Below are 14,332 nucleotides of genomic sequence, written 5' to 3' on the forward strand. Positions count from 1 at the left end.
GGAAGGGAGAGGGAGAAAGGGATAGAAGCATCAATGATGAGAGAGAATCATTGATTGGCTACCTCCTGCACGCCACCCCCCTCCCCAAACTGGGAATCAAGCCCACAACCCGGGCATGTGCCCTGACTGGGAATCAAACTGTGACCTCCTAGTTCATGGGTCAACACCCAACCATAGAGCCACACCGGCTAGCCAATACCATCTCTTCCTTGATGAGGAGTAACAAAAGTTGCATTGCAAAGGGGACCAGTAAGGGGTGGCTAGGATTATTTAAGCCATCTTTGCAGTCTACCGCACACCGGCTCTTGCCTCCATGATTCCAAAGTCCTCCCAGATTATTTTTGTCTCATGCCAGCTCCTCACCCACGCTGGCTCAGACTTACACTTTGAAAGATCCCTCTGAGGGAGATGAGTGGTGGCAGGGAGCGGGACTGAGGAACTGGGTCTGCTGTTGTGAGGTGCCCGTCCTGCCTGTGAAGGGGTGTGCTGTTACTTGAAAGCAGACTTGAATTCGTGGTAAGTGCATATTGCTAAGCTCTAGGGCAACCACAGAAAGAAAATGTTTTTAAACAAGTGTAATTGATGTGCTCAGGGAGAAGACAAGATGGAACCCTATAAAATGCTCGGAGTCAGAGAAGGCAGAAAAGGGGATAATTTTTGTTAAAGCACCAAAAGGTAGGAACAACAAATAGAAAATAGTTATAAACAGAGTAGTCATTCATCCAGCTATGTTCATATTCACGTTAAAAGTGAGTTGTCTAAATACATCCATTCCAACAAGAGTTTTATCTACAGATGGAATGGATAAAAAAAAAAAAAAGACCCCACTGTAGGCATCTTGTCTACAAGAAACCCACTTTAAACGTTCGGAAGATCATTTCAGAGCCACCAGCTCTGTGCTCAGCAACTCCTGGGGGCTGCCACCAGCCCACAGGACAGGGTCCAAGGCCCCTAGAATGACATTTTGTGGGTCTCAGAGTCTGGTCTCCCCCTGCCTGCTCAGGTCCCGACACCCCAGAAGTCTAAGGCACTGCCACTCACGTCTGTGCCTCCATGCCTTCCCACCTTCTCTTCCCTTCACCTGGAAATCTTAGCTCTCTCTTCGTTCCCTTGATAAACAGCGGTAGACTCATCGTGTAAGAATTTAATCAACAAAAACAGTCTCATGGAAGGAGACTGTCTGAGATGCTAAGCCGGGAATCGAACTGTGAGGGCTTCTGGGATCAAGTGCACGGTCCAAGGAGCAGGATCTGGGGTGTGGGGGGAAGACCAGGAGATGGAGCCAGCCATGGTATTGCACTTAAAGGGGTAAGATTTCCCCGAGACCATTCCAACGCAGACGCATTGCTTTCATTGTAGATGGTCAAAGGCACTTTTAAGTATTTGCTCTCTGAAGAGCTGCGCCCTGCCCAGGGCAGTTAGAGGCGCAGGCGTCCAGTTCCTTACCCCCACCCCAACCCCGAGAGATTGTGTGTGTCTCTCACTCTGACTCAGAGGGTCTCGGCCACGGATCTTTCCTAGTGCCGCTCCATGCTCCTGAATTGTTACAGGATTCTGCTCTTCTGAGCAAACTGAAAGTACGGTCTCTATGGCTGAGAGGTCCTTCCCACCCCGATAAAAATTCCAAGAGCAGGGTGGAGTGTCCAGCAGGGAACCATGCAGATGGCAAAAGGGCTGGCACATGGGTGCCCAGGACCCATCTATATGGTTTTGCTGGTTTCCCTGCTGGATTCCGTGGTGCTTCCAGCTGCGCGGGAGATCTCCAAGGGAGAGACAAAGCGATTTGGGGTGGGGGCAGGCAGACAGAAGGAGCTGTCAGAGCTGATAACTGAATTGCTGGGTTGAGGCATTTTCCACTGTTTTGTTTTTCTTTTCTTTTGCATTTCAGGATACAGGAAGGGGGTGGGAGTGTTACTTGGAAAGGAATTCTTTTTAGCTCAGGAAGAAGTCCAGCATCACTTTGACCTTGACTTGTGCTTGTTACAACTGGGAGCATCTCCTGGCCTGGAGGCCCCTGGGCAGGGAAGGCCTGTGCCCGCAGGCAGCTCGCAGGCACCAGTCCCGGGGAGCAGGCTCCGTTTCGCCAAACCAAAAGCACTTCGCAGGCGCCGGAGCATAGAGTTAAGATAAAGGACGGGGCTTCCGCCGACACTGAACCGGGGAGGACTTCAGAAGGTAGCAGGCAGGCTGAGCTGGAAGAAAGAGCGGCCGAGGTGGGGTTCCGGTGTGGGATGCTCTCAGGGAAGCAGGAGGAGCAGGGGAAGCAGCTGAGCAAGGACTCGGTTTCAGCTGGAGACCATCTCAGACGGTCCCCTCAGGGCGCTCAGAGCATGGCTTGCACCCGTGTTGTCCCCCTTGAGGCAAAGGGGCTTCGTAATCCCATGACAGCCAGTCATCCGCCAGGTGTGTGGGGGCCAAGGTGACTTGTAGCCTCAGGGGAGGTGAAAGATGCGGGGGGGCAGGGGGGCTATACCTTAGGCCGAAGCCGTCCTGGGGAGGGGACAGCGAGTGCCCTTCGCAGCCCACACCCTCAGCAGCCAGAGGACAGGGCACTTGCGCTGTAAAGGGATCTGAGTGGGGCACCCACAGCGCCCCCTATGGGAGGAAACACCCAACCTCAGACTGTCTTCATCCACAGGAGTGGCTGGCAGCCATAAACACCTCAGATCCCAGCCAGGGGAGATGGATGGAGCGGCCCTGGCGTGAGCACCATGGTCCCCAGCTCGTCATAAAGCATGGCTCCTGTGCTGCCTCGTCCGGTCCTCTGGGGGCCAATGCAAGCTCTTCTATATCTTCCCCCCCTCCCCCCCGTACATTCTGATACTTTATTCAAATCAATAACGAGACTGGTTGGCTCCACGGAGCTGTCCGTGTGGAAGCGTGTGTTCCTGAGCTACGTGTGACTGGGGCTGAGGCTGGACCCAGCCCAGAGCCAAACCCAGGGGGGAAACATGTGAATTTGCTGAATCCAAATGGAACCAAATGCAACATTTTTTTAAAAACCGGAACACGAATCAGAAACATAAACCTTACGCCCGGACCGGTTTGGCTCAGTGGATAGAGCGTCGGCCTGCGGACTAAAAGGTCCCGGGTTCGATTCCAGTCAAGGGCATGTACCTTGGTTGCGGGCACGTCCCCAGTAGGGGGTGTGCAAGAGGCAGCTGATTGATGATTCCCTCTCATCGATGTTTCTAACTCTCTCTCCCTCTCTCTTCCTCTCTGTGAAAAATCAATAAAATATATTTAAAAAAAGAAAAAAAGAAACATAAACCTTAAGCAAACTTATAAACTTTGAAAATGATTGAAACAGAGTCCAGCCTCTGTGGCAAAATAGCCTCGAGGCTGATGATTTTTGGTGCAGTTTTACTTGGTGCGCGTCCCCTGCAGACATTTGTCTCCATCAGCAGCCGGCTCAGTTCTCTCCTGATGTTCTCCTCTCCGTTCTGCTCCTTCACCACCGTTTCCTCAGAACTGCCCCCTCTACCCTCTCCATTTGCCCCTGGAAGGTGGAGGAGTGGGGGAGGGAGGGGAGCTCCAGAACCTGCTGAGCGTGCAGACAGGAAAGGAGTTGACGGGAAGGAGTGACTCCTGTTTAGCTCAGCCTCCCCTGTAGTCCTTCCTGCTAATATATTAAGGAGCAGAATTCACTCCTGGGCCTGATGACTCCCCTTCCTGCCTCTCATCCTTTGTTCCGGTAAGTGCATCAGGCTGAAGTCATTTTGGCGTCGCCATAAACATGTCCGAGCCTCCACACGGCCCCAGAGGACCAGAGCGCAGCCATCCTCTGCGGCCCGCCTGCTGGCCACTGCCCGGCAGGGGCGGCCCCAGTCCGGCTCCCTGTCCCCCAGGACTCCCCCTGCCCTGGACACACACCGCAGCCCGGGCGCCTCCCGGGGCCACGAGGGGACGCGGCCCGCTGCTCACTTCGAGGTCTGGCGGGATCAGTTTGTGATGCTGCTTAAAGAGGAGCTGCCCCCTCTTTTCTTTGAAAGATTTGCTTACATCCATTTTCTCACTTTCCTTCCCGTCTTCCCACCCTTCCCACGTACACACTCAGAGATAGCTCCCTTCCCGGGTGGCAGGCTGGCTCCAGGGTGGGGCTGCAGAACCCTGAGAAGCAGGAATGGGGGCGGGGGCCCTGGCCGGGAACCGAGGCCGTAATTATCGGTGTGCTTAGCGTTCATCGACTCCTGTCCTGTGCGGGCTCTGCTAATGAAATAATCTGCCACGCTGGTCTGCTGCTGTATTCGTTTTGCAGAGAGAGGGTGGCGGGGGATGAAGCCAAGGAGGGGGAGCGGAGGGAGAGGCAGAGACAGAGAATGAGAATGGAGGGAGCATAGAGATTCAAAACCCTGAAAATGAACTGGCCAGCATGGCTCAGTGGTTGAGCATCAACCTATGAACCAGGAAGTCATGGTTTGATTCCTGGTCAGGGCACATGCCTGGGTTGTGGGCTCCGTCCCCAGTGGGGGACATGCAGGAGGCAGCTGATCAATGATTCTCTCTCCTCATTGATGTTTCTATCTCTCCCTCTCCCTTCCTCTCTGAAACCAATAAAAAAAGATATAATTTTTTTAAAAAGGGAATGGGTTCAGAGAGTCCTCGGGACAATTGGTGAAAACTGTGAGCCAGATGTAAGCCCCGTGACCAGCAGGAATCCAGACCCAAAAGTCTACCATCATAGCATACACTTGGGTCACAAAACTCTCTCCTTGCAAAAAAAAAAAAAAAAAAAGATGAAAGATTTGACCTTACTGGGAATGGAACCGTGATAATCAACCACGGAGCCACCCGGCCAGGCTCAATAACTTTGGAGTAAGTGCGTTCCGAGTTTCCTTTGCAGCAGGCTCTGCCAACTACAGAGCCAGGGCTCCCGCCCTCCCTCCCACAGGTGCCCTGCGTGCGCTGGGCCCGCTGAGCGGTAACACCTGTGACCCCGGAACGGCTGCGGAAGCAGGACGGAGCGGGGAGAACACCGCCAGCTTGCAGTCCGCTAGGGGAGCGCCGTGTGGGGCAGACGGTCCGGTGCTGGGGCCCTGGCCGGCGGGCCCGGGGCCGCTGCTCAGAAGCCAAGGCTGACCAAAGGCTCTCACAGGGGGCAGGCTCCCCCTGCTTCTCCCAGCTGCCTGGCACGTCCTTTCCAAGCTCCGCACCTCCATGGCTGCCACCAAAGGTACCCTTTTCCTTTTCTCTTTGGAGCTCAGAGCTTCTTGTGTTTGAGACACTGTGTGTGTGTGTGTGTGTGTGTGTGTGTGTGTGTGTGTGTGTGTGTTGGGGGTCGGGGTGGTGTGAGGTCAGTCATCCTACGGCCCAGCTCCCATGAGCCTGGGACAGAGACCAAAGGAGAGCACGTGCTCTCTCCGCTCTCCTCACCCAACAGAGCGAGGAGCAGACCGGGCTCCCAGCAGACCGAGTGCCAATGACAGGCTCCGTGGGCATCAAGAGCGGTTTTTCGCCAAAACCATTGTGGCTCAGTGGATAGAGCCTCGGCCTGCGGACTGAAAGGTCCCAGGTTCGATGCCGGTCAAGGGCATGTACCTTGGTTGCGGGCACATCCCCAGTTGGGGGCGTGTAGGAGGCACTGATCTATGTTTCTCTCTCATCGATGTTTCTAATTCTCTATCCCTCTCCCTTCCTCTCTGTAAAATACCAATAATATATATATATATATATATATATATATATATATATATATATATATATTTTTTTTTTTTTTTAAAGAGGGGCCTTTTGCCCATGGAACCATACACAACAGGACCAGGATCTTGGCCACACCCGCAGCCTTTGCTGGCTGCTCACAGCCCCAAGTGCCCTGACCCCGGCAGCCGAGGGGGCGAGTGCCCGCCCAGGAGGCATCTCCTCTCGGAGAAGGTGGGTCCGGCCTGGGGTGGAGCAGTCGGCCCCGGCCCCGACACCAGGCAGCTGGTTTTAAAAGCAGGGCAGGCTCGCCGCCGGGGTTGGTACCCCAGCATGGAGAGGCTCCGGGCGTGGTGGCACAGGGCGGAGGTGGCCTGTGGACGCTGCTCTTGGCAGTAGGACTCCTGTCTTATCCGGTTCATCGGTGTGGGTGTGGGCTGCGTGGAATGGGGCTCTGAGCAGCGAGCCTGAGGCCACTGCCATCTTCATTCCGTCACTGGGACTTGTTCCTCCACACGCAGTGTTTCCCAAACTTTTGACATATGTGTACCCCTCGTGCTCATGAGAACGTAGAATTGGGCGCAGCTAAGCACGGTGCAGTGCATATCCCCACCAAACTCCCCCCGTACCTCCGGGGGTACACGTACCACACTTTGGGAAACACCGCTGTACAGCAGTGGTTCTCCGCCTTCCTCATGCCGCGACCCTTTCATACAGCTCCTCATGTTGTGGGGACCCCCAACCATAACATTATTTTCACTGCTACTTCATCACTGTCATTTTGCTACTGTTATGAATCGTAACGTAAATAACGATGCGTTTTCTGATGGTCTTAGGCAGTGTTTCCCAACCTTCTCTCATGATGAGAATCACCTGGTGGAGTTGTTAAAACACAGATTCCTGAATTCCAACTAAGAAGTGCTAAACTAGAATTTTTGGGAACATATAGGTAAAATTGTATACTTAACTAATGCTCTAAGACAGATTTTATATACAGAGCACTAAGTTAGGTATGCAATTTTACCTATATGTTCTCAAAAATTCTAGTTTAGCACTTCTTAGTTGGGATTCAGGAATCTGTGTTTTAACAACTCCACCAGGTGATTCTCATCATGAGAGAAGGTTGGGAAACACTGGTCTTAGGCGCCCCTGCTAGCCGTTCTCAACCTGTGAGACGCTGCTGTAGAGCCCAAGACCATCGGAAAACACAGATATTTACATTACGATTCACTAACAGTAGCAAAATGACAATTATGAATAACAACGAAAATAATGTGATGGTTGGGGGTCACCACCACATGAGGGGCTGTACTAAAGGGTCGCGGCGTTAGAAGGGTTGAGAACCACTGCTCTACTGTCTTCACTGCGCTGGCAAAAGGAGATTCATTCTCGGGATGAAGAGGGATCATAGTCATGGGAGGGATGGGAGGAGGTTATGTCCTGTCGGGCAGAGGGGCAGTGTCCTGTGACTCCGGGAGCGGGAGGCACAGAATGGCCTGCTAAGGACTCCCGTCCGGCTGTCCATCGAAGCACCTTCTGTGCCTTCCTCTCTTGCACCGAGTAGATGTGCGTTTCCCGCCCCGTGTGAAGGCCACGCACGCTAACCTGCAGGGCCCCCTCCCTCACAGATGGGCGGCTCAGTAGCGAAGGCTTGCAGGTTTCCCTGGCGTGGGCTCTTATTGGGAGCCTTTCCTGCGTGTAAATGTAAGGTCGCCATTAATGGGTGTGTTGTGTGCATGCATGCCCACCTTAGTCGCAATTAAAAATGAAAGCCTGCAGCGGTTTGAATCATAATGATTTGCAACTAAAAATCCATTAGCCCTGTCTATGGATGATGCTAAATATACCGAGTGTCAGGATGTGGTGGACTGAAGGGCAGCTTAAAATAGCTGCTTTGAAAATAGCCCCTCCGGCTGGCTTTTCTCCACAGATCCATCTCCTTGACACATTTTCCTGGGGAGATGGAGCCCGTGAGGGGGGTGCAGGGTGGATTCTATGGAGGAACAGCCCTGAGATCCCGATTGTTCCCGGGTGTGAAGCCCCAGGGGCCCAGGCTGGGGGTTCCCAGGCCTCCTCCCTCCCCCGGCCCTGGGAGAGCCATGGGCCCCGCTCTCAGGGGCGGACGTGCGGCAGTGCTGCCTGGAGCTGGTCTGGGCAGTGTCTCCTACGCAGACAGGAACCAGGGGGAATCAGTGGCCTTCAGCTGCTGGCCTGAGGGATGTTGTGAAATGGTTGATGGTGGCCAGACTTCTGAGCTGCCTTCCTTTTCCTGGGGGCTCTGTCTTGCTGTGAGATCTTACTCTCTGCCTCACAACGGGTCCTGCACCCCCCTACACCCCCTCACCCAGTCCGGAGCAGAAACACCCCCGCCGCCTGGCTGCCAGGTGGGACCAAGCTGAGGTCTTACATGGATCTCTGGAGTTGCCCAAAGGGATGAAGATCCATCCTCTCTGGATGCCTTCCCGCCCTCTCACTGCACCGCCTCCCGGGCCTCCCGGAATGGCCTTCCGAGGAGACTCTGTGCTGATTCCTCAGCCCAGGGCCTGCTTCTGGGAAAGGCGAGTGAAGACAAAGGAGTGCCTGCTACTGTGGCTTTCACTGTCCTCACTGGCTTGTTTCTCCAGAACACAGGTGCAGACCATCGGAGGGGGCCAGGGACTTGGATTTGGAGGTGCTGTCATAGGGACCACAGCCTAATGGGAGAAGCTGCGAACCAGGCTGATGACGAGGAAAGACCCTGCATGGAGGGAGGAGCGCAGTGAGAACACAGCGTTACTAGGTTCTCCTTGGGCTGCAGGGTCGTCCTGGGATTTATTCTGCACCAGGAGGGTCTAGTCACTCACCCCTGGAAGGCTTGGGTGTAAGGATCCGTGAGCAGGGACTGGGGAGCACGCAGGCTCCGGGGGTGTCGGTCCAGATGGAGAGCCGGGCTGGAAAGGGCAGAGGCTGCCCACTCTCCTTCTAACATACTGGCCTGTCCCCGTGCCAGGACTCAGGCCGAGTCTCAGTCCCTAACAGAGCCCAAGTCCCAATGACGAAGGACCCTTTGCCAGCCCTGAACTTGAGTGTGGTCCATGGTCCAGCGTCATGAGCTTGGTGGGAATGCAGATTCTCAGTTCCCTGGAGACCGACTAACAGGATTTGCCTGTCACCAGATTCCCAGGGCTCCTGTCACATCTGGCCTATAGACGGGCCTGCCTTGGGCAGGGTCAGGTGGGAACTGAGGGCAGGAAGGGCCGGGCTAGTGCTGACCTGAGTGGACATATGACTGATGGAAGTGTAAAAGCCACTGTAAACAGAGGAAAGAGATGTCTTAGAACAGTGGTCGGCAAACCTCAGCTCGAGAGCCACACACGGCTCTTTGGCTCCTTGAGTGTGGCTCTTCCACAAAATACCACGGCCTGGGCAAGTCTATTTTGAAGAAGTAGTGTTCGAAGAAGTTTAAGTTTTAGCCGAAACTGGTTTGGCTCAGTGGATAGAGCGTCGGCCTGCAGACTCAGGGGTCCCAGGTTCAATTCCCATCAAGGACATGTACCCTGAATGCGGACACATCCCCAGTGGGGGGTGTGCAGGAGGCAGCTGATCGATGTCTCTCTCTCATCTACAATATGTTTCTAACTCTCTACCCTCTCCCTTCCTCTCTGTAAAAAATCAATTAGAATATTTTTTTAAAAGAAAATTTTTTTTTAAAAGTTTACATTTAAAAAATTTGGCTCTCAAAAGAAATTTCAATTGTACTGTTGATATTTGGCTCTGTTGACCAATGAGTTTGCCGATCACTGTCTTAGAATATGATGAAGCTATAAACTTTAAAAACAAAAGAACTGAAATATTTTTAAGATACCGTTTGCATGAAGCAGAGTGAGAGCAGAGGAGTGGAATACCTTAGCTAAACGCCACATCTTCTGTAGAGAAAAGCCAAAATATTCAGGTGAAGGAACAGAGGTGTAAACATGTCGTTTAGAAAAATGTGGCTAACTGCCCAAAGAGAGAGAGGCAGGATCCTGGGAAGGCCTCAGGCTCCAGGGCACAGGGCAGGGGGTGGGCAGGAAAGAAGGCTCTGATTTTTTCTGCTGGGCTTCCTGTACCGTTTGAGTTTTTGTCAGCACGTGCGTGCATCAATTCCTTGCCTTTTTGTAAAATTATGTTTAAAAAAAGGAAGAGGAGAGCTGGATTAAAGCTAAGCAAGTCATAAGGGCAAACAGAGTGGTGTGGTTTGTTTTTTGGCATACGAAACACTTGGACATATTTATAGTCAGAGGATAAAGGAAAAAATAGAAAGATATTAAACATAGGAAAGAAGAAGAAGAAGAAGAAGAAGAAGAAGAAGAAGAAGAAGAAGAAGAAGAAGAAGAAGAAGAAGAAGAAGAAGAAGAGGAAGAAGAAGAAGGAGAAGAAGAAGAAGAAGAAGGAGAAGAAGAAGAAGAAAGAAAGAAAGAAAGAAAGAAAGAAAGAAAGAAAGAAAAGAAATGGCAACTAGACCTTGGTTCTGACTCCTGTCTGTGCCTCTGCCTCACCTTCCAAAGAACCTTGCCCGGAACTTACATTTTCTAAACCTGAGAATCACTGCCCAGTTTTCCTTATTTCAATGTATTCTTTTCCTTTCACTTACAAAAGCCCTGCAGATCCCCTCCCTTCCTCAGGAGGAAGGAGTGTTTTCTGTTGGTTGTGCTTTATTTCTCCCTCCAGCAGCGAACGCTACAGAGCTACACTCTGTGGCCCAACACACTGTGGCCCCAGGCACTAGACAGGGCTGGCTTGCATGTCTGGTGGGGTCAGTTCGGCAGTTCCACTCATTTTGACTGGGTTTGCCCACACGTCTGAGGCCCACCTGCCATCAGGCAATCGTGGGTGGCCTCAGCTGGAACAGCTGTGCACTCTGGACTCTCCTCCCCGTGACTCGCCTCCTCCAGCGGTTGGCCTAGGCGTGTTCTCTGAGTAATGGACGAGGCACAGGAGCAAGCCAGCCCATGGCACCAGTGTCACCCTCATCAGCATCCCATTGCTTCAAAGCAAAAGCCATGGCTGAGCTCAGAGTCAGGGGGGAAGGGGGAGACAAAGGAGCAAAGAGACAAAGGGATAGAGCTACAGGAAGGGGTGAAGAACAGGGAACATTTTCGCATTCCCTCTTTCTACTGGACCAGGAGTTGGTAAGTTATGGGCCACAGGCTGAAGCTGGCTCACCATCTGTTTTTGTAAATAAAGTTTTATTGGGACACAGCCACGCTCATTCATTCATGTCTTGTCATATTACAATGGCAGATTTGAATAATTGCAACAGAAGTGATACTGCCTAAAGTATTTACTATCTGGCCCTTTACAAGAAAATAAGCCAACTCTTGTTCCAGACCTTTCTCTAATCATTTATATAGACTAAGGTGACCAGACGTAGGGACTTTTTTAAAACGCCAAGGGACGCAGGACAAATTGTTAAAAATCAGTGTTGATTCCAGTGAAGTCTCTGGGTCTTGTTGTCTTCCTTTGCTTAGGAGAAGCTTTTTGTTCAAGGAGGAAATGGATTATAAGCATTCCTAAAGAAGGCTGACAGTACCTCCCCACCCACCCCCACCCCCCCTCCGCCTTCTTGCCTCTTCCTTCCACCTGCACACCCTCAGGCTGATGGGAGGAAGAGGAGCCATTGTGCAGTCTAGGTGGGCTCCCACAGGCAGTGACAAAGCCGTGCTGAAGCCTGAGTTTTCTCATCAAGCAAATTAAGGGTAATTTGTTGCTTTATAACAATTATTTTTGTTGTATGAAAGGATTCAATGAATGCAGGTTTTCTTTTAATATCCAAGTTCTTGAATGCATTTCAAACATAATTCTGTTTCTAACAGTTCCCTTGAATCTTTTTTTTTTTTTAAAAAAGAATACATTGATTGTATAAAACCAGGTATGCCAGAAAATTCCTCGTTATTGTCTTTGAAGTTCAAGAATGAAATTCTATAAATTCATAGAACCTAGTTTTGGTTTCTGGAAATGCAATCTTCCACTCTGTTGTTCAGATGAAAGAAAGCTAACAAAGGAAAATCATAAGCTACCCTGACACCCTACAATCTACATTCACTCTCTATTTTTCATCATATTTTTAACCTGTTAATTTTTATAAAAACAATAACTACATTGGTATTTCAACTTAAACTTCCGGAATCATCTTGATCATAATTTTTTGTTGTTAATACTCACTTGAGGATACTTTCCCATTGAACTTTAGAGTGTGGAAGGGAGGGGGAAAGATGGAGAGAGAAACACCGGTATGGCACAGTTGGTTGGGCATCTCCTATCACCACACATGCACACAGAACTGTTAAAACTGATGGAGATATTCCGTAAAGTTTCAGGACACAAAATCAACATATAAAAATCAGTTGCATTTCTGTACACCAATAACAAGCTATCTGAAAAGGAAAATAATCCCATTTGTAATAGCATCTAAAATAATAAAATACTTCAGAATAAATGTATCCAAGGAGATGAAGGACTTGTATACTGAAAAAAATATATAAAACACTGATGAAAGGAATTAAAGCAAACACAAATAAATGTTAAGACATCCCATGTTCATGGATTGGGAGAATTTATAATATTACAATGTTCATACTACCCAAAGAGATCTATAAACTCAATAATATGCCTATCAGTGGCCTAATAGCATTATTTACAGAAACAGAAAAAAAATCTAAAATTCATAAGGAACCACAAAAGGATCCTGAATAGCTAAAGCAATTTTGAGCAAAATGAACAAAGCCAGAGGCATCACTCTCTGGCAGGAGAGAGAAAGAGGGAGATATTAGGAGAAGGGTATGGTCTCAGTTATGCAAGATGAGTAAGTCCTAGAGATCTCCTAGACAGGGTACTGCCCACAGGTAACAGTGTCTTAACAAAATGTTAAGAGGGTAGATCTTACCTGTTCTTCTCACCAAAAAATAAAGAAGGCAGGAGAACCCTTGGAAGGGATGGATGTTCATGGCATAGATTGTAGTAGTATTTACAAGTGTATATTTATTTCCAAAAGCATCAAGTTGTATACATTAAATATATACAGGGTCTGTATGTCAACCATACTTTATTTTTAAATATATATTTTATTGATTTTCCACAGAGAGGAAGGGAGAGTAATAGAGAGCTAGAAACGTCGATGAGAGAGAAACATCGACCAGCTGCCTCCTGCACACCTCCTACCGGGGATGTGCCCGCAACCAATGTATATGCCCTTGACCAGAATCAAACCTGGGACCTTTCGGTCCACAGACCGACGCTCTATCCACTGAGCCAAACCAGGTTCGGCATCAACTATACTTTAATAAAGTGCTTTATAAAACAACAGAAACATTTAACGGTTTAAAAAAAAAAAAAAGAAAAAAGAACCTCTAGAAAGTAGACAAAAGACACCAATAATAAATATTTCACAAAAAGAGTATAGGGATGGCAAATCAGCACATAAAAAGATATTCCATTTCATCAACCATCGAGGAAATGAACATCCAAACCACAGTAAGGTGGTATTATACCTAACAAAATCTACAATAAAAATGTGACAACACCCAATGCTGCCGAGGATGAGGAGAAACTAGACCACTCATACACTGCTGTTGGGAATGTCAACATGGTTCAGGCCTTTGGAAAAGAGGACGGCATTTCTTCCAAGCCAAACATGTGCTCACCATAGGACCCAGCAACCGCCCTCTTGGGGATTTATCCCAGAAAAATGAGGACATGTTCACACAGCCTGTATACTAATGTGGCATAAGCAGCTTTCTATGTAATAGCCCAAATCTGGAAACAACCTAGATGTCTTTCAATGAGTGAAAGGCTAAATGAACTGTGTACCTTGGTGGTACCCTCCATACTATGAAATACTACCCAGCAATTTTTAAAATATGAACTATTGGTACACACAATGACTTGCATAAATTCCCAGGGAATTATTCTGAGTGAATAAAGCCAGTCCAAAAAGACTATCTTACGGTGTCATTCCATTTATATAGCATTCTTGAAATGACAAAGTGATAGAAAAACAGATCAGGGGTTGTCAACCCCCTCACCCCCCTCCCCCCCCACCTGGCAGGTAGGGGTGGTTATAAAACAAGAGGGATCCTCTGATGATGGCACATCCCCCCTTAACTGTGGGGATGATGTGTACCTACTTGCACATAGCATAGACTTGTAGCTCTAAACACACACACACACACACACACACACACACACACACACACGAGTACAGCGAAAGCTGAGAAAATCCCAATAAGATGGGTGGGTGGCATCAGTGCCAGCATCCTGGTTGAGATACTATACTACAGTTCTGGGAATTGCTACCATTGTGGAAAGCTGGGTAAACATGTGCAATCTCTCTGTATTGTTTCTGAACAATTGCATGTGAATCTATGCTGATCTCAATATGCTTTCATGTTGTTTTAAATGTGAGAACGGGCCCGGGCTATTTCTTTCTAAAATAAAAGCACGATCCTCTGAAACATGCAGAGGCGAGGGCCAGAAGGCTATTTCTACATTTTTGAGAATCCACCTAGCTCCTGAGTGCCACTCCCTCACCTTGCCGGCAGCTGCTGTGCGCTGCATGGTGTTGGAATTAGGAGCTGGAGGGGGAGACGGCCTCGGCCTCGCGGAGTTCAGGGGTGTGTGTGTGTGTGTGTGTGTGTGTGTGTGTGTGTGTGTAGGTGGGCACTGGTGGGAGTGAGAA

The sequence above is a fragment of the Pipistrellus hanaki genome (assembly GCF_964339955.1).
Source record: "Pipistrellus hanaki genome assembly, chromosome: 13".
NCBI lineage: Eukaryota > Metazoa > Chordata > Mammalia > Chiroptera > Vespertilionidae > Pipistrellus > Pipistrellus hanaki.